The sequence below is a fragment of the Ochlerotatus camptorhynchus genome, unplaced genomic scaffold (assembly GCF_037179485.1).
Source record: "Ochlerotatus camptorhynchus isolate MF236.1 unplaced genomic scaffold, CSIRO-AGI_Acam_v1.1 ptg000024l, whole genome shotgun sequence".
NCBI classification, from domain to species: domain Eukaryota; kingdom Metazoa; phylum Arthropoda; class Insecta; order Diptera; family Culicidae; genus Ochlerotatus; species Ochlerotatus camptorhynchus.
In genome coordinates, this window is record NW_027040516.1 from 3,316,118 (window position 1) to 3,337,519 (window position 21,402).

The 21,402-nt window shown below is 40.5% G+C and overlaps 1 pseudogene; it reads right to left on the minus strand.

Moving 5' to 3' along the window:
* Positions 1-3,090: 3,090 nt before the first annotated feature.
* On the minus strand, positions 3,091-3,849 carry LOC135707341 (uncharacterized; annotated as a pseudogene).
* Positions 3,850-21,402: the final 17,553 nt, after the last annotated feature.

Here is a 21,402-nt window from a genome sequence, read left to right on the forward strand (position 1 = left end):
GGTGGGCCAACTAGACATATTCTAGTCTTAATGAAGTTTTGGTGGATGCTTTAATGACAAAATAGCCTTGACCAGGGTTTTATGAATGTTGTTTTATAGTTGCTTTGTAGTATTTCATAAAACTTAAAATGTTACTTGAGCTATTATCCAGCAGGTGTAACCGATAACCGTGATCCCGACAGCACCACATAGAGACTCCCAGAGATGATGTTTCAGGCCGAATGCGATGCGGAGAATACCATGTAACAATCTGTGATAATCTATAAGAATTGCATTTTCTTAAACTCTGTATCAAGAAAGACCCGAATAACAATTTAAATGGTCTATAAAAAACAAAACAAAATTATCAAAACATTTTGACTCATTATCATAAAATTAATGTATTCTCTTTTTCCTTGGTCTATCCAAAGCTAAGCTTGCAATCATCTATCAGAAGCATAAGTCAACCATTTCCAAATGGATTTTTCCCCGAAAAGAATACGAACGCGACGTGAAAAAAATGGAGCAGATAAGCGGACATGGCTGGTTAAATTATATCGCTGCAAACCGAATCTTTATCTGGACGAAGCAAAGCGGTTGTTTGAAGACACGTTCTGGATCGCCATTTCTGCATCATCAATTTATCGAATCCTTCGCCAGGAAGGGCTTAGCTGGAAAGCACTCGAGAGACGAGCTATTCAAATAAGTAGCAAAGACGTCGTCCGGTTTGCCTCAGAAATGAGTGAAATCAAATGGGATTATCAAAATGTAATCTTCCTGGATGAAGTTAGTTTTGATAATAGGTCAATGCTTAAATCTAGAGGATACGGAGTAAGAGATGAACGTTTGATTTGTATGGGTGAGTTTGTCAGAAAACCCAGAATGTCACTGTTATGCTTCATTGGACAAAAAGGTTAACTGAGGCATTCTCGACAGAAGGGACTTTAAACAGATCAAATTTTTTCGAATGCTGTAGAAAATGTGCTTTGGAATCTGGAACGGTTCAGTGCTACCGTGGGTTCCATTCTGTTTGGATTCTTGATGGTGCTAGAATTCATTGTGACGCTGCGATAGTTTCCTATCTCCGGTCATTTGGCATTTATGCCATATTCCTGCCATCCTACTGCCTTTTTTCAATCCGATAGAATTTGTATTTGGGATGATCAAACGAAAACTGAAGAGGACGTATCAAGAGAACCACAATAAAAATATTGATCTAGCAGTGACGGAAGTATTAACAGACTTCTCGAAGTATTCTATAAATAATTTATTCAAAAAGTGTGGATATATCAGAGGAGGAAGGTTTGACCCAACTGTTGGACTGGCATGTGATCTTGGTTTTGAAGACAATAGTTTTAAAAATAATTAATAGATTATATGAAATGCAGAAATTGTAATGATAAATTCAAAAGAAAACATAAAATATTAGTCTCTGTGGTCCACGTCTTCGATGTTGCTGACATTTCCAGCCAGAGAAGCTCCAAAATTCGACTCGTTGAATGCGACTGCTTCTTCCGCTGCTGAGAGAAATGATTCGCCAAAGCGGTCTCGCGCTTCAAATGCCTCAATGTTCTTTTTCATAAGCCGCATTTGAGAAGTTAAGCATTCAACGGTTTTTTTCAAGATTTTTGAATGTTTCTCTTATGAAGATGATTTCATCGTGGTACCCTGCATTGACGTTGTGAGCCACGGTAAAGTTCTGACGAATTTGCCTCAATCGCGGCAGCTCTTTGGCTCTGAAAAGTTTCACCAAGTGCGCTGGAGGTCCTTCGTTCACCAGGCTTTCGTGGAGACAGGGTCTGAAGCAAAAATGGCATTAAAGGGTGATACGGTCAAAATTTGGTCAATATCAACTTGACGTATTTCTTTCAATTTTGCATTTAAAAAACCTGAACACCCCTCATTTTGAAGGTGTGTGTGTGTAGAATGTTGCTCCTATTTTGATTTTGGAATTCACTCTTCAGTTGTCAAAATGCCGTCCAAGCAAGAAGAGCAGCGTATCAAAATTTTGCTCGCGCATCGCGAAAATCCGAGCTAATCGCACGCAAAGTTGGCAAAATCGCTAAAAGTTGCCAAATCAACCGTTACAAATGTAATTAAAGTGTTTGGGGAACGTTTGTCGACAGCCAGGAAGTCTGGATCGGGGGGAAATCGAAAACCGGAAGCCGCTGAGACGACAAAGAGAGTTGCCGGTAGTTTCAAGCGAAACCCTAACCTCTCTCTCCGAGATGCCGCAAATAAGCTGGGTGTATCGTCTACAACCGTGCATCGAGCCAAAAAACGAGCCGGACTATCGACTTACAAGAAGGTAGTGACTCCAAATCGCGATGATAAACAAAATACGACGGCCAAAGCGCGATCCCGGAGGCTGTACACGACGATGCTGACGAAGTTTGACTGCGTGGTAATGGACGACGAAACCTACGTCAAAGCCGACTACAAGCAGCTTCCGGGACAGGAGTTTTATACGGCAAAAGGAAGGGGAAAGGTAGCAGATGTTTTCAAGCACATGAAACTGTCAAAGTTTGCAAAGAAATATCTGGTTTGGCAAGCCATCTGTACCTGTGGCTTGAAAAGCAGCATTTTCATAGCTTCCGGGACTGTCAACCAAGAAATTTACGTGAAAGAGTGTTTGAATAAACGTCTGCTGCCTTTCCTGAAGAAACACGGTTGTTCCGTACTGTTTTGGCCGGATTTGGCATCTTGCCATTACGGTAAAAAGGCCATGGAGTGGTACGCCGCCAACAACGTGCAGGTGGTTCCCAAGGACAAGAACCCTCCCAACACGCCAGAGCTCCGCCCAATTGAGAAATACTGGGCTATTGTCAAGCGGAACCTAAAGAAGACCAAAAAAACTGCTAAGGGCGAGCAGCAGTTCAAGGCAAACTGGCTTTCTGCGGCGAAGAAGGTGGACAAGGTGGCTGTACAAAATCTGATGGCAGAGGTCAAGCGTAAGGCCCGGCAATTCGGATTTGGAAAAGCGGAAGCCTAACTGAATATTTTTCCTGAATTTTATACTAATTGAACTTGAGAAAGAAATTTAATTTGATTTTTTAAATAAACGATTTCACCGATTTACACGCGTTTTCCCTTGACCAAATTTTGACCGTATCACCCTTTAGTCCACATCATCCATGCAACATCCACTGCTTGCCAATGATCCCCGTGTGCTTGGCGTAACTTTTCAGCTAACAGTCCAACAGATCTGTTGGACGCAGCACCAGCTCTATCCCGTTCCTTGGGAGTGCCCTTCACCACCTCATGGACTGCCTTGTTATTTACGGAAAGAGAGTACACGTGCAAGAGAAGATGAATCTCTTTGTTCTTCCAGTTTTACAAAATTGTTGCTGTGATTTTGTCAACGGTATGTGACCTGTGACAAGATTTGTCGTTAAATAATGCGAAACGAGTGAAATCTTCTTCATCCGGTTGCATTTTTGTGCACCATGACAGCTGGGTAACACCATTTCCACCGCAGACGAAGACGATCTCACGTTTGAAAAACTGTTGGGACAACAACCAACAGTTTTTTACAAACTCCGCGGAAGAGTCTCCTGAAACTCCCCATTTACCTCCATCTTTTCCTGAACTCTGACCCTTAAACTCACGAACCGATACCAGCAGCTAACAGCCATACAAGCCACTAGGCAGCGTAGATTGAGCATAGCCACGATTTTCACCGGTTAAATTCAACTCATAATCTGCAATTACGGCCGGGTCATCATCACAATCAGAGATCAAGCGTTCTTCTCCTCCTTGATCATATTCGGAATATTCCATCTCGTCATCGGGGTTGGAAAGACGCGACAGATTTTCTGTTTCCGGATTTTCCGAAGCTTCCAAGCGACGCCGTTTTTGGTTTTTCACCATACTCTTGCAATCTGTGCAATTGAGGAAATCTTTTTATTAATTATTCCACAACTGATATTTGAAAATAAAGCTCGATTCAAAGTAAATCTGGACGCACGGTTTAATACAGCACCGCACCCCTGGTGGTTGGAACAAAACACGTTTGACAGGCATTTGTTGATGTTTCATTGACAAAAAAAATTGGTGATAAGTTTTTCTAGATTAATCGACGCATCCCGAAATTACGGATCATGGAACTTGAGAAAAGAAAATTAATTATGCACAAACATCTAGAGAACCCTTCGTGGTCTGCCTCAAAATTAGCAAAAGTGTTAAAATTCCCAAAGTCAACGGTGAGTCTTGTAATCAAACGTTATAAGGATACTCTGAGTGTGGATAGAGCACAGCGCATCTATCATAAAAGTGGCACTAGGGACAAAGAGCTGAGGAGAAAGGTGTTGAGGTACGTGAAAAACAACCCAGGTGTCTCCATACGTGATTTGGCCAAGAAATACGATTCCAACTATTCCACCGTGCGTAACATCCTTTCAAGAGAAGGATATAAGTATTTTTGTGCCAGTAAACATTCAAATCGCTCCCTGAAACAAAATTTAGTGGCCGAAAAGCGAGCACGATTACTATACGAACGAGTTTTGACGAAATTTGATCACTGTATTTTTATGGATGACGAAACATATGTCAATATGGATTATAAACAAATCCCCGGACGAAAATTTTACCTGCAACTGGTCTCGGGGATGTTCCTTTCAGGTATAAATTTGTTTTTGCTGATAAGTTTGCTCGGAAACTAATGATTTGGCAAGGAATCTGCAGTTGTGGCCTTAAAACCAAAGTTTTCATCACATCTCACACAATGACGTCGAAGGTTTACATTAAAGAGTTTCTGAAAAAGCGGATTTTACCCTTCATTCGGCAACACAAGACCAACGTTATGTTTTGGCCGGTTCTAGCCAGCTGCCACTACTCTAAGGAGGTACTAGAATGGTATGCTGCAAACAATGTTAATTTCGTCGCCAGAGAGATTAATCCTCCGAATTGCCCTGAGTTCAGACCGATCGAAAAATATTGGGATATTGTCAGGCGAAAACTTCGAGGATAAGGTATAGAAGTGACAAATGCACAACAAATGCGTTTAAAGTGGAATAAGTTCACCGGTACAGTGTCACCAGCGACTGTGCAGATCATGATGGCATCGATCACAAGTAAAGTGCGACAGTTCGTTCGAAACGGTGAAATGTAATAACTTGTTATGCATCGTTTGAAAGCTGAACAAATACCCGTGTATGTTGTTCAATTCTTGAGTTATGATCACTTGAATGCGTCCAAATTTACTTTGAATCGGGCTTTACACTGGTACAATAAACTTTACCCCAGACTATTTATTCCGGAATGAAGCCGATAGGAAAACAGTGGAACAGAACAATTGAATACAATCTGACAAGCAGTAAGTGGAAAATAATCAAAACAAATCAAAAAAAACGATCAAAGCATGCACGCTTGTGGGTGAGGTGAGGGATCGTGACTGAGAAAATAATTTCAGCTCAACAATACTAGATTTTTTTATGTGCGCGGTGTCCAAAGCTTTTTCTGATATACAGGTATATCTCGCTTATAACAATTGAATCATACACATTAATATTACCAATAGATGGGAGATTATCTCATCTGTCCGATGGTGTTATTACGTTGCTTGTTTGAATGATCGTTTGCGAGAAATCGGCGATGGAAGTCAAAAGTGACAGTTACGTTATATCGAAGTATACCTTTAATCCCAACAGCTCTACTTTCAATTACCATAGAGCTGATTGAGAGCAATATCAAACATTTATGGAATATAACTTCGATCCAAACATTCCTTTGCAAAACAAAGATTACATTAATAATGCTCTTGAATCTCTGAATACTTCAATAGTTGAATCAGGAACTGCCTCAGTTACAAAATGCGAGGTTAAATTCGATTCAATTATAATAGACGACGATGTTTAGCTCTTGATCCGTCTGAAAAATGTTCGTAGGAGGCAATATCAAAGAATACGCGATCCTGCCATGAAATTCAACTAACACTTTTGAAAATAATGTTTCGAAATTAGACCCGAGTTCCAAACACTTTTGAACGCTCATAAAATTTTGAAAAAAAAAAAACTCAAAATCCTATTCCAAGCGCTTAAAGAAGGTGGTAAAATTTTGATCACAGATTTGAAAAAGTTCAGAAACTTGCTAAGCAATTCGAGAGTTCCCATAATTTCAGTTTGGGTCTTACTAGTTCTATTGAGAATCAGGTTGCTCGGGATCATCTGCATATTTTCTCTCGGGAAACTATTTTTGATGATTCCTGGGGGACTTATTTGGACGAAGTAAGATCTATAACTAAAAAGTTTCATAATATGAAAGCTCTGGATGATGATAGAATTTTCTTTATCCTCATCAAAAAACTTCCAGAGAGTACCTTGTCCTTCTTGGTAAAATTATTAAACAGATGTTTCCATTTGGCATACTTTCCTAATAAATGGAAAAATGTAAAAGTTGCTCCAACTGAAGCTTCTAGCTACCGTCCAATAAGTTTAAATAGAATGATACTTCACATCAATACGAACTCAATTTTTGAAGATGAGCAGTTTGGATTTCGCCATGGGCATTCAACTACCCATCAACTCTTAAGAGTTACCAATTTAATTCGTTCAAACAAATCTGAAGGCTACTCAACTGGAGTTGCTCTTCTAGACATAGAAAAAACATTCGACAGTGTTTGGCATGAAGGGTTGATTGCTAAATTGAAAAAGTTTAATTTTCCACTTTATATTATGAAATTAGTTCAAAATTATTTAACTGACAGAACTCTGCAGGTAAATTATCAAAATTCCAAATCTAATCGACTACCTGTTAGAGCAGGAATTCCTCAGGGTAGCATTCTTGAGCCTTTATTGTATAACATTTTCACTTCGAACCTCCCTGATTTGCATCAGGGTTGCCACAAATCTTCTTTCGCTGATGACGCATGCATTTCCGCTAAAGAAAGAAGTATTCGTATTATTCGCAGATGAGTGCAGAAAAGTTTAGATATTTTCTCTTCTCATTTAACAAAAATGAAAGATTTCTCCTAACGCTTCCAAAATTCAACTAATAATATTTCCACATAAGCCTAGAGCTTCCTTTTTGAAACCTACACACTTAGAAAAAATCACCGGCAAAGTTAAAGCTGAGCTAATTTCAAACCACTTCGTAAAAAAGACCCTTTTTTGTATCCTATTTTAAATTTCTCAAGAAGGTCATCTCCTAGAGACTTTTAAAGTTCTTTAAGACGCTTGTTGTTGTCTGTATCTCTTTTAATAAAAAGGCCCTTTCAAATGCCGTAAAAACTTGTTTTCTGTTTGCCCCAACCAGAAATATAAACATTTGAACAAGGTATATTTTTAGTAGAAAAACGCCACTCTTGATGCGCCTTTAAAAGATCTAAAAGTTATTTTAATACACCTTTGCTGTGAAATTTGAAATAAGAAAACTGTTTTTTAGAGACACCCTAACTCAAATCAAGAAAATAGCTCTAAGTCGGTCAATTTAAGAGATACAAAGTTGCTTGAAATTAGCTCAGCTATAGCTTTGCCGAATAATGTATACCATCATTTCTACAAACAAAAACCCGAATTTATCCACCTATGGTGTGATCAGACCCTTCTTACTTATTCAAGTTTATTTATTTTATTGTCATTATCAGTGACCAAGCCCCCCCCCCCCGTGTCATCCAGTGACGCTACGCCACTGCCTGGGGGTACCCGTAATATATCCGGGTGTAGTCTATTTAGTGAGGCTACCAATCACCTTATCATCGTATTTTAATGTGATTTAATGGGTTTTAATTCAATTCATATTCAAGCAACTTCCCCGGGGTACCCGGAACATGTCCAAGTGTGTCCAATGTGGTCTAGAACACTTAACACGACTTGCATTGATCTTATTTTTGAATTCTGTAGTAATTTGATGTGTCGCATGATGGTTTTAATACGTTTTCCGTTAAATCCAGCGTGAAGGCCCATATTCACCGGATCTTATTCCGGCCATATCTCCGGAACCGGTTCACCGATTCCAAAACCGTTCGATAGCGTTCAATGGGACCCCAAGACCTATCATTTGGCGCCGAGTTTGTCCAAATCGGTTGAGCGGTTGCTGAGAAACGTGAGCGCATTCATTTCGTTACATACACACACACATACACACATACACACGTACACACACACACACACACACACACAGACATGTTCCGATCTCGTCGAGCTGAGTCGAATGGTATATGACACTCGGCCCTCCGGATCGATAGTCGGTTTTTCAAGTGATATCTATACCCTTCTTTGTAAGAAGGGTAAAAAGTTAGAATTTAGATTTTAATGATAATACGAACCACCCTAGAATTCATTGTCATAAAAATGAGGGCCTAACTATAAAGAACAACTTTGTAGAAAAGACTTTTAGTCTAAAGTTTCAATTTCAGGCTCAAAACATATCCAAGTCGAAACAAACCCTTTGCGCTTGTATGTAAAAGTCGAAGTTACAAGGTTACATAATTTGGCCCCTGATTCTCTAAAAAAAACTTTTAAACAAATAAAAAAACATGAAGCATAAGCATAATTGCATCCACACTAATGATACCCACCAGAAACTCCTCCTTACGTACATCCACCAGGAAATTTTCCCTTTTCAATTTCCTTTTCCTGCAAATTAAATTATATACAATAACAACGGATTAACAATTGCCGACTCGGGGAAAAACAAGTTTTTCCTTCAATTTTCCATCTCTCTAGGAAAAATAACGAGCATTACGACCGCGGCCGTACCTTCCACCGGGCAAACGACGATGGCAGTGCATCAACACATCCCGAAAGGAGCGAGCGCAAATCAAATTGTAGGGGCGTTTCTATAACAACTTAACTTGTGCCTTCTGCTTTTAATTTGGTTTCGTTTTTCTCGCCGTATGCCAAAACCGAAGAGATACAACATGCGACGTCGAGGGGAGGCGGCGGGGGTGGTGGATAACGAGTGTGGTGCGTAATATGCTTTGGGTTTTTTATCTCGTTTTCTTGAAACGATGCCCACCGGGAGGGGAGGTGCAGTGCGAGACGAGGGGTGATAAAATCCGTCCTAGTTTGTTCAGAAAGAGCAGGCAGCGGATGGAAGCGAGGGACAATTTCCCAGAGACGATACTACACTCTGTCAGAAGCGATACACGAACGGTATGGTATGGCTTTCGGGCTTCAGCAGGGCAAACATCACCAACCAACCAACCAAACCAACAGACCGATGTTGTCTGTCTAATACTGTTTTATGCCTTTATTATCAAATGAGTGATGACAGATAAATTCTATTATTTTTAACAAGCAGTAGCATACGTTCGCACCCACTCAGTGTTTGGTGCCCGGTGAGTTGACTTGCTGCTGCTGGATGTCGGTGCGATTGGCATTATGGGGGAGGATGATGTTGTCATGGCTTCCTACCTTTGGTGATGAGAAGTCTTGCTGACGTGGCAGCATGTTAAGCACGTGTTCTGACGGTGGGAATTAATTAACGTGTTGTGAGAAACATTCAGCCGCAATTAGGTGCGTTTTGCGAACTTTTTTTTTTTTTTTTTTTTATTAATTTATTTGTACAGGCTCAATCGAATAAACTTTACAGAGCCGAGTTATCATTTGCATTATACATGATTCATGTCTTAAATCTAGAGTTAAAGGAATTGAACCGATTACTCGCGGTCGTCTCGAGGTTAGTGGAGATTTACAATTTTTTGGATGGGGAAAGGGAGAAGGAGGTTTGAAATATGATTTATTATACAAATATTTAATTAATCCTAAAACATGAACTTATTTCTATTCATCTTGAAGACAAACATAAAAAAAAAACTACACGCACAATACACAAACTAAACACAAGGTTAATCAAACTTACAATCTAAGGTTAGTATTCTTAAAGTAAACATATATGAGTTTCATAAACTCCAGATCACGTCTAGCCAAAATATCCCGAACTGGAACATTAGGTTGTCTACCTCGAGCCCGAAGGGAATCGCATAGCTCAGATCTGACTCCACGATGCTCAGCACAAGACCAAAGGATGTGATCGGCGTCTTGGTAACCTTGTCCACATTCACAGAGATTGCTGTCTCCCAGCCCAACACGAAACAAGTGAGCGTTTAACGAATAGTGATTGGACATGAGGCGAGACATCAGACGAATGAAGTCTCGACCCACATCCAACCCCTTGAACCAAGGACTCTTCGACACCTTAGGGATGATCGAGAATAGCCATCGTCCCAAACTTCCTTCACTCCATTTATTTTGCCAGCTGGCGAGCGACTGTTGACGATAAATGAAGAAAAATTCATTGTAGGCGATTTGTCGATCGTAAATATCGCCTTGCATAGCGCCCACCTTAGCAAGTGAGTCCGCCTTCTCATTGCCCGGAATCGAGCAATGAGATGGGACCCATGCAAAGGTGATGACAAAAGATCTTAAAGATAAAGCACTCAGAAGCTCTCGTATTTTCATGAGAAAATACGAGGAGTGCTTTACCGGCCTCATAGAGCGAATAGCCTCGACAGAACTGAGACTATCCGTAAAAATAAAATAATGATCTGGTGCAAGTGAGGCGATCGTTTCTAGCGTATAGTATATTGCCGCCAGTTCGGCAACATATACGGAACAAGGTGCTTGAAGCATTCGAGAGACGCTATGAAATTCGTTAAAAATACCAAAACCAGCGGACGACTCTATTAGTGATCCATCTGTGAAGAACGATCTTGCGGAATCAACTTGGCCAAACTTTGCAGCGTAAATTGACGGAACAATCATGGAACGATGATGTTCTGGGATCCCACGAATCTCCCGCGTCATGGATAAATCAAAACTAACTGAATTGCCGAAGTCGGAGAAGCATACACGATGGGGATTATGCTGTGAAGGGCTGACATCCTGAGTTATGTACACGTAGTACAATGACATAAAACGAGTTTGAGGGTTTAGCTCAAGAAGCTTCTCAAAGTTTTCGATTACCAGTGGGTTCATAACTTCACAACGGGTGAGGAGCCTGAGGGACAATTCCGAAAACCGATCCGATAGTGGCAACATGCCCGCCAACACTTCGAGACTCATCGTATGAGTCGAGTGCATGCATCCTAACGCGATACGAAGACAACGATACTGGATACGTTCCAGTTTGATGATGTGAGTTTTAGCCGCCGACTGGAAGCAAAAACTACCGTACTCCAAAACCGATAAAATCGTTGTCCGGTACAACGTTAGAAGATCTTGCGGATGAGCTCCCCACCACGTTCCGGTAATTGTTCGGAGAAAATTGATCCTTTGTTGGCATTTTCGTCTCAGATACTCAATGTGGGATCTCCAGGTGCATTTGGAATCGAACCAGACCCCAAGATATTTGAAAGACATGGAATGAGTGATCGGTTTACCCAAAAGTTGAAGCTTTGGTTGTGCTGGGCTATGCTTCCTAGAAAAAACGACCAACTCAGTTTTCTCCGTGGAGAATTCGATACCTAGCTGGATAGCCCAAGTAGACAAATTGTCTAAGGTATCCTGTAAGGGTCCTTGCAGGTTGACCCCTTTGGGCCCTGTCGTAGACACTACGCCATCATCTGCAAGTTGTCTCAACGTGCAGTTGTCACTTAGACAATTGTCAATTTCTCTGACATAGAAATTGTACAAAAGGGGGCTTAAACATGAGCCCTGGGGGAGACCCATGTAACTAAATCGAGAAGCTGTAGAGTTTCCATGAGAAAAGCTCATGTGTTTCTCTGACAGCAAATTGTACAAAAAGTTATTAATTAATGGGGAAAGGCCACAAGCGTGGAGTTTGTCTGAAAGGACTTCAACCGATACTGAATCAAAAGCCCCCTTAATATCCAAGAACACAGAAGCCATTTGCTCTTTTTTAGCAAAAGCCAACTGGATTTCTGTGGAAAGCAACGCGAGACAGTCGTTCGTTCCCTTACCCCTACGGAAACCAAATTGAGTATCTGAGAGTAGGTGGTTCGTCTCAACCCATTTGTCCAAGCGAAAAAGGATCATTTTCTCCAACAATTTTCGAATGCACGATAACATCGCGATGGGACGATACGAGTTATGATCTGACGCGGGTTTTCCAGGCTTTTTAATGGCTATAACTCTCACTCGCCTCCAATCATCTGGAACAATATTAAACTCCAGGAACTGACAAAACAAGTTCAACATGCGCCTCTTAGCGACGTCTGGGAGGTTCTTCAACAAGTCGAACTTGATCCTATCAGCCCCCGGAGCCGAATTGCGACACGAAAGGAGCGCGAGTGAGAGTTCCAGCATTGAAAAAGGCTGGCTGATCTCGTCTACCGAATTCGTCGTTTCGCGAGGAATCATCTGTGCCGGCACGGAATCAGGACATACTTTTCGCGCGAACTTGAGAATCCACCGATCCGAGTACTCCTCGCTCTCGTTGTTTGAAGACCGGTTACGCATCCTTCGCGCCGTGTTCCAAAGCGTATTCATCGACGTTTCGCGCGATAAACCGTCCACGAATTGCCGCCAGTATCCGCGTTTCTTGGCTTTGATGAGGCTCTTGAGTTCGTGTTCAAGAGTCGAGTACGCTTCGAAATACTCGGGTGTTCCGCGTTTCCGGAAAAGCTTAAACGCGTCGGACTTTTTACGATAAACCTCAGTGCATTGCTGGTCCCACCAAGGGGTAGGAGGTTTCCTACGAAAAGACGTTCCTGGAACCGGCCGAGTTTGAGCTCGAAGCGCGCTGTCCAAGATCAGATTGGAGAGGAAGTTATATTCCTCCAACGGTGGAAGCTCTTCTACCGACGACACGGCTTCATCTATCGCGGTCTTGAACGTTGTCCAATCGATATTACGGGTGAGGTCGTACGCGACGTTAACGGATTACGACGAATTGAACCCACTGGCAATCGAAATTTTGATCGGCAAGTGATCACTACCGTGGGGATCCTGGATCACATTCCACGTGCAATCCAACGATAATGAATTAGAGCAAAGTGTGAGGTCTAATCTACTTCCATTTGAGGATGGACCAGCCAGACGTGTTACTTCTCCATTGTTAAGAATTGTCATATTGAAGTTATCACAGAGGTCATATATCAAAGTAGAACGGTTGTCATCATACAGTTCCCCCCAGCCTGTACCGTGGGAATTAAAATCTCCCATAATCAACCGTGGAGTAGGAAGAACTGAACAGATATCTGAAAGTTGTTTTTGACTAATCGAAACTCGGGGAGGAATATACACAGAAGCAATACAAAGGCTCTTGCCTTTAACAAAAGCCTGACATGCGACAACTTCAATACCTGGAAATTGTGGAAGATTCACTCTATAGAAGGAATGGCACTTTTTGATCCCCAAAAGTACTCCTCCTCCACGCGAATCCTCACGATCCAGTCGAATAATGTTAAAATCATGAAAAGGAAGATCGATATCTGAAGAGAGCCAAGTTTCACATAGAGCAAATGCATCACAATCATTATTGTGAACCAAAAACTTAGACGATTCTATCTTAGGAATAAGACTTCGACAATTCCACTGTAGAACAGTGATCAAATCCCCGACCTCGTTTGGAAAATTATCCATCGAAGGAGATGATTGCTGCAAGGAGGGGCCACTTCAATGTCAACTGCTTCAAGAGGGTTTTCACAGTAGGAAGCATTGCCAGAACAATGCTTTTCAGAGGATCAGAAATATCGAGGTAATTGAGGATACTGTCCACAATGTTATCAAATGAGAACAACCCAGATGAAGAAGGGGCTTGTGTTCTGAAAATTGGGGCATCGGGGGTTTTGGATGTCCCCGGGAGAGGTGGAAAATCCTGGGTATAATCAGTTCTGCGGAATCCAGGAGGAGTAGAAGTCTCCTTTTTTCCACCACTCCTTGATTTGGGCAAGCTGATTTGGGGTTCTTGATCTGCAACTTTCCGCGAACGGATGCGTTTTCGTTTCCGGGCAGAACCTTCCGGAAAACTGAAAGAAACTCCCTCCTCAGCCAAGTCAGAGCCAGACTCGTCATCTGACAAAAGAGCGAAGGGATTTGTTTCGTTGGTCGATGGCTTGGCTGTCTTAAGCATTTCTGCAAAAGACCGCCTGGAACGTTCTTTAAGAGAGCGCTCTAGTTTTTCCCCGCGTTGTTTGTACACCGGGCATGACGAGAGACCATGAGGAGTTCCCTTACAGTACACGCATTTTGGTGCAGTGACTGTGCAGGCGCCATCCTCGTGCTTCTCCCCGCATTTGGAACAGCGTGCCTTGCTGCCACAGTGGGACGCCGTATGCCCCAACTGCTTACAGTTTTGGCAGTTCATGACCCGGGGAACGAACAAGCGCACAGGTAGTCGAAGTTTTCCCAGCTCGATGTAGTGAGGAAGGGCTGAACCAGAAAAGGTCACACGGAACGAGTCTGTGGGGGTAAAACTCTTTTTACCCTCGCTGACAGATACTGAGCCCAGTTTTTGGACATCCAGTATCTTCACCGGGGGGAGCAAGGGGTTCTTGAAACGGCCAACCGCCTGCTTCTCCAAGATCTCGGGGGTCAGACTCGCTTCGGTGACCACACCTTCGATCTCCACATCACGAGCTGGTATGTAAACCCTGTACTCAATCGTAAAGAGCTGGGAGGCAGCAATCTCGTTAGCCTGCTTCAGGTTAGAAACGACAACACGAAGTTTATTATGCCTAACCTTCGTGATTTCGGTCACGGCTGAGTATCGCTTCGTCAGATCAGTGGAAATTTGCATCAAGTTCAAAGGTTTGTTTTTGGGCTGAAAGTAGACAACCCATGGCCCAGTCGAGTCATCTGGATAGGCTCGTGATCGGGGGCTTTTCTGAGACGAACCATGAATGACAGGACGTTTTCGTCTTTTCTTGCCATCGAGTGGCAAACTGGTGTCATCTTCCGACAAAATGTCCATATCGTCTTCTGACGAGACGTCCATTTTGCCGTACTAGTGGGAGCGGTAAACGCTCTACCACTGAAACGATGCTTAAAACCACACAGACACAATAAACAGAAAAAAACTACAAACACAGAAACACAAAATTAAATTTAACTGATGGGCGAGAGAAAGAAAGAAACAGGAAAAAAAAAACTTATCTGCTATACTACTACCACCGAGTGATTACACAGCAGCAGCGGAGCGACGCGCAGCGTGGGTGACCTTCGATGCGCGTGTGCGGGCGATCTTTGTAGTGGTGTGCTTGTATTAGGCTCGGCACTCAGCTGGACACACGATGATGGATGACCGGTATAAATGCGGAGGCAGATGCTGACACTCGATGACGATGATCTGTGTGCAGGTATGCGTGATCACGCACCGATGAAGCGCAAATTGATTTGCGAATATCCAATTGCAAGTGAACAATTTTCTTTCCGATGGCGCCGAAAACCACTTTCTTCTCAGAAAAACTCACTTTCAGATAATTGTTTAGCCGGGTACTATGCCAGTAATCATTCTTGCTAGGTCGCAGTGGGATCTTTTGCGAACTTGCTTGTGCTATTTGATGTGACTGGTCGAAGTGAATGAGTTCAGGTAGGTTTTTGCTAGCTGCTTTGGTTGGTTGTTTTCTAAATAATCCAATTGTTTGCCGGTGTATTGCGTTGCTTTAGATGTCTCTTCATACATATTACAAAACATAAGGAAAAAAAACCATTTGATAAATTTTATCAAATGAAACGGATTTTTGTTTTTTTAAATATTTGTTACATTTGGCATGAATGCACTCAAAAATCAAGTACTAGTCCAGTGTTCACTCGGCTGTTGACAGAAACAGGCCACTCTCGATGTGTGCTACGCGATTGTCTGGTTTCTCGGCAGCAACCATTGTGTGGTCCTCCTCATTGTTCTTCATCAGCAGTTCTTTCGGTCGATCCGTCGTCGACTTTGGAAAGCAACCGTTTAGTGATGAGTGTGTGAGTGCTCCCCGTTCGAATGGTGGAGACTTTTAGGATAGCGGATGATAAAGTGTTTATTGTGTTGTACCTTTTGACTATAGTTTTAAGATGTATTGTAACCAAGAATCCTCGGCTCTGTAAAGTTAATTCGATTGAGCCTTATCAAATAAATTAATAATCAACTAAAAGTACTAGTCCAAGACATTTCACTTGGTTTGGCCAAGAAATTGGAACTCCGTTCATGATGACTATGTGACTACTACTACTAAGTTTCCTTCTGTTTCTTTTGAAATTTTCCTCTATATTTTTATAGTTCATATTCCTCCAAAGCTTCGATGGAAGTATTTCTTAAATTACTTTTGAAATCTATTGAGGAATTCCTCAAAATTTGTTTCAGAATTCTTATGGACTTTCACTTTCAGTTTCCATGAACCTCTCATAGGAATTGCATTAGTATACTCCGGAATTCCTTTCAGGCTCTCTTAAGAATTTCTTTGGAAATCTCCTTCAATTTATCCTCAAAACTTCAATCGAAATCTCCTCATAATTCTCCTGAAAACACTTTCGATTTGTTCTAAAATCTTAACATTCGAAATTCTATGTACCAAACACTGTCGAATGCTTTTTCTATGTCTAAAAGAGCAACCGCAGTTGAGTAGCCTTCAGATTTGTAAGAACGAATTAAATTGATAACTCTTAAAAGTTCATGAGTAGTTGAATGCCTATGGCGAAATCCAACCTGCTCATCTGAAAAAAGCTGAGTTCGTATTGATGTGAAGCATCATTCTATTCAAAATTATCTTATTGAAGAAAACAAAATTAGTGGACGGTAGCTCCACAAAATTGGAACAACTTTTGCATTTTTCCATTTATTAGGAAAGTATGCCAAATGAAAACATATGTTATATAATTTTACCAAGTAAGACAAGGTACTCTCTGAGAGTTTTTTGATGAGAGTAAAGAAACTTCCATGATCACCTTGGAGCTTTCATATTTTGATTTATTTTAGTTATAGATCTTACTTCGTCCAAATCAGTCCTCCAGGCAGGGATGGAAAATCATTTACATTTATTTCATGCATTCATTTACATTCATTTGACTCTAACTTTTTTCATCAACAGAATTGCGTAAAATAGTGTTTCAAGTTTTTGTAGGCTTTAATATTAGCTACATTTTTTGCAAACAACTCAAATCTGTATCTCTTATGCATAATGAATCAGAGCGATAAGCACCCACTATTGTTTTTCAGTGAATGTAAATTGCATTCACTGAAAAACAATAATATGTTCTGCCAGCAGGCTTGCTTCCACTCACTTGCTATAAAAACATGATTTTCTGAATTTTGCAATCATTAGATGTTATAATCATATTTCATACTTGTTAGATACAAGAAGAGGTTGAAAAGCAAGTGTTTGACACATGAAACCTGTCAAATTTGCTTTCAGATAGTCACAATCAGCGATTTTACGACTCGCGAGCGCTCACTCTGAGTGGACGCTCACGAATCATAAGATCACTTATTGTAACACTCTGGTAGCGAAATTGACAGGTTTTATGAGTCAAACACTTGCCTTTCAACATCTTCTTGTATCTTACAAGTACAAAATATCATTATAACATCTAATGATTTCAAAATTTAGGAAATCAATTTTTGTATAGCAAGTGAGTGGAAGCAACCCTGTCTGCCAGCTATATTTCGTCATGCATAAGAGATTCAGATTTTAGTCATTTACAAAAGTTGTAGTTAATCACAAAAGCTACAAATGCTTCATGCATTATCTTACGGTATTCTGTTGATGAAAAAAGATAGAGACAAATGAATGTAAATGAATGTACGAAATGAATGTAAATGATTTTCCATCCCTGCCTCCAGGAACCATCAGAAATGTTTTCCCGAGAAAAAATATTCAGATAATCCCGAGCAACCTGATTTTCAATAAGACTAGTAAGACCTAAAATGAAATTAAATATGTGAACTCTCGAATTGCTGAGCAGGTTTCTGAGCTTTTCCGAATTTATGATCAAAATTTTACCACCTTCGTTAAGGCTTATGAAGTTTTTTTCAAAAATTGTGTGAGCTTCCAAAAGAGTTTGGAACTCGAGTCTAATGTTGACTCATTATTTATGTTTAGTTTGCAAATACCGTCTTCGGACATTTTCAGATGGTTCAAGAGCTGAAGATCGTCGTCTATTATAATTGAATCGAATTTAACCTCCCATTTTGGTACTGAGGCAGCTCTTGCTTCAGCTATAGAAGTAGTCAAAGATTCAAGAGCATAATTAATTTCATCTTTGGTTTACAAAGGTATGTTTGGATAAAAGTTTTATAAATGTTCGATATTGCTCCCAAGCAACTATGGTAATAGAAAGTAGTGACGTTGGGATTAGAAACTATTTCTTGGGATATTTCAAAATTTACTGAGAGGTGATTAGAGCCGAAGTCAGCATGGGTAACCAATTGGCTATAAAGTGGTCATGAATCAGTTAAGACCAAATTGAGGTATTTCTTGCTGAAGAATAGCATGTTGGGCTGTTTGGATATTGAATAGTGTACTAACCTGCTGAAAAATCTTAAAACAAAATATTACCATTATTTGCTTTGAGCATTTTTCCATGAGCAGTGTTTTGCATTAAAATCACCAATAATGAAGATTTTAGATCTATGACGGGTAAGTTTCTGAAGGTCATCCTTGAGAAAATTCTTTTGCTGGCCCACGCATTGGAATGGCAAATAGGCAGCTATAAACGTAAGTTGTCCAAATTATGTAACGACAGAAACTCTCAAAGTTTCAAAAAACTTTGGTTTCAAATAATTTGATGTTTGATACGTCGATGAAAAATGATGGCAACGCCACCCTGCATCGAGACGATCATTTTGATAAATGAAATAATTTGCCTCCCTTTTAACATTATGGTCAGGTTTAAGGAACGTTTCAGTTATAACGTCGATATGCACGTTATGAACACTAAAAACAAATAATAGCTCGTCTTAATTATCATTAAGAGATCGAGCATGCAAATTCAAAATATTTAATGATTTAAAATTCAATACTGAATTTTAAGGTCATTACTATGTTATTAGAAAATTCAACTGCAGTTTGAATAGCATTAAACATGGAGTTAGTTTTCAGCATATCAGTAATCATGTCGATTAATGATTTCTGTAAAAAATCCGAAAATCTTCAAAATTTCCGTTAGAATTATGTTGGCTACAATTTTGATTTAGATTTCTACCAGCTGCAATAGCAGCATACAGTGTATCTCAAAATTGATCGCACACACTAGAGGACAATTTTTTTAAACATGGTGAATAGATATATTTTTTAAATCATGGCTGGTGGTTGAACAGATGTTTATTGATTTATTGCTATAGTTTTGGTCTTTATTGAAAGAACCTGTATGAAGTTAGATTTATTTTAGTAAAACGCTCGATTATCAACTTTTTACCTAGTGGACGAATTGTAGTAATAATAATAACAGTGATACGAATGTAGGTTTTGTTCTTTGCTGACCGTTGTTAACAGTAGAGAAATTAGTACCAGGTCGGGAACGCGGAGCGTTGGAGTTAGATCAAGGTTGTAGGATCGCTTAGCGAGTCTTACATTCCCAAAAATTAGACTTATTGTATTCACCACAATTTGAACATTTGAATTTCTTAGGATCTTTCTTTACAGGATAGGTGCCTTTTGTATGAGAGGAACCACCACAATTCATACATTTAGCAGGCATGTAGCAATTTTTTGTTTCGTGACCCCATCTTTGGCACTTACGGCACTGAAAGAGGTTTTGGAAATAGCCAACAGTTCTCCTTGAAGTGTTCCCACTTCACTCGGACATGGAACATAAGGCTAGCTTTTTCTAAGGCTTTTAGGTTGTTTAGTTTACTAAAGTTGAAGTGAACTAAATAAAAAAAAAACAATAGAAATCCAGTTCCATGAATCGCCTGGACGGGATTGCATTTACATTTTGGTTGCTTTGAATGGCCCAACTTCAAGTAATTCTGTCATTTCATCTTTGATCTGATCCAGGGATTCACTACTGGGTAGACCATTCAGAACAACCTTGAATAGACGTTCAGATTTGGTGTCAAAAGTAAAAAATATGTGTGTTGCTTCTCAGTAAGACACTGGAGAAATCCTTTGAATCAGTCCAAGGTTTCAGCCAATACACGGCATAAACCACGACGGACAATTTTAAGTGATAGCGAAGTCCAAAAGTTCCGTGCAAAGAGCATGGGAAATGAATGTGCTTACCACAACCTTAACTTCTTGGCATTAGGCCGGGAATGTTTATTCAAATTTTATTTCCATTTCGTCAAGCCAGTGTAGACTACATACAATGATTATTACAATGTTTACTTACATACTATGCATTAATTCTATTCTGTTTTAGCTTAGTTTGTATTTGCTGCTTGGACATAGTGATGTCAATAGTTCCGCAATGCAAATTATATAGGCGCATCATTCGATTGATTGGGCTATTTTTTGCATAGTTTGTTCTGTACGATGTTTCTGAAAATAAATTCCGTGTTCTAAGATATCGACAAGGTGTGTAAAAATTTAATTGTGCGAGAATTTCTGCCGAATCTATGCGCATTGAAATAATGTCGTTGATGAAGAAAAGCATTGCAAATTGGCGGCGCTCCTTAAGTGTTTGTATATTGATGAGCATGCAGCGCGCTTCATAAGATGGTAATGGAAATGCAGTCCAATTCAATTTACGTAAAGCATATAAAAGGAATTGTTTTTGGACAGATTCTATGCGTTCTTCGTGTATGGAAATGTATGGATTCCATACTAAAGGGTGATACGGTCAAAATTTGGTCAATATCAACTTGACGTATTTCTTTCAATTTTGCATTTAAAAAACCTGAACACCCCTCATTTTGAAGGTGTGTGTGTGTAGAATGTTGCTCCTATTTTGATTTTGGAATTCACTCTTCAGTTGTCAAAATGCTGTCTAAGCAAGAAGAGCAGCGTATCAAAATTTTGCTCGCGCATCGCGAAAATCCGAGGTACTCGCACGCAAAGTTGGCAAAATCGCTAAAAGTTGCCAAATCAACCGTTACAAATGTAATTAAAGTGTTTGGGGAACGTTTGTCGACAGCCAGGAAGTCTGGATCGGGAGGAAATCGAAAACCGGAAGCCGCTGAGACGACAAAGAGAGTTGCCGGTAGTTTCAAGCGAAACCCTAACCTCTCTCTCCGAGATGCCGCAAATAAGCTGGGTGTATCGTCTACAACCGTGCATCGAGCCAAAAAACGAGCCGGACTATCGACTTACAAGAAGGTAGTGACTCCAAATCGCGATGATAAACAAAATACGACGGCCAAAGCGCGATCCCGGAGGCTGTACACGACGATGCTGACGAAGTTTGACTGCGTGGTAATGGACGACGAAACCTACGTCAAAGCCGACTACAAGCAGCTTCCGGGACAGGAGTTTTATACGGCAAAAGGAAGGGGAAAGGTAGCAGATGTTTTCAAGCACATGAAACTGTCAAAGTTCGCAAAGAAATATCTGGTTTGGCAAGCCATCTGTACCTGTGGCTTGAAAAGCAGCATTTTCATAGCTTCCGGGACTGTCAACCAAGAAATTTACGTGAAAGAGTGTTTGAATAAACGTCTGCT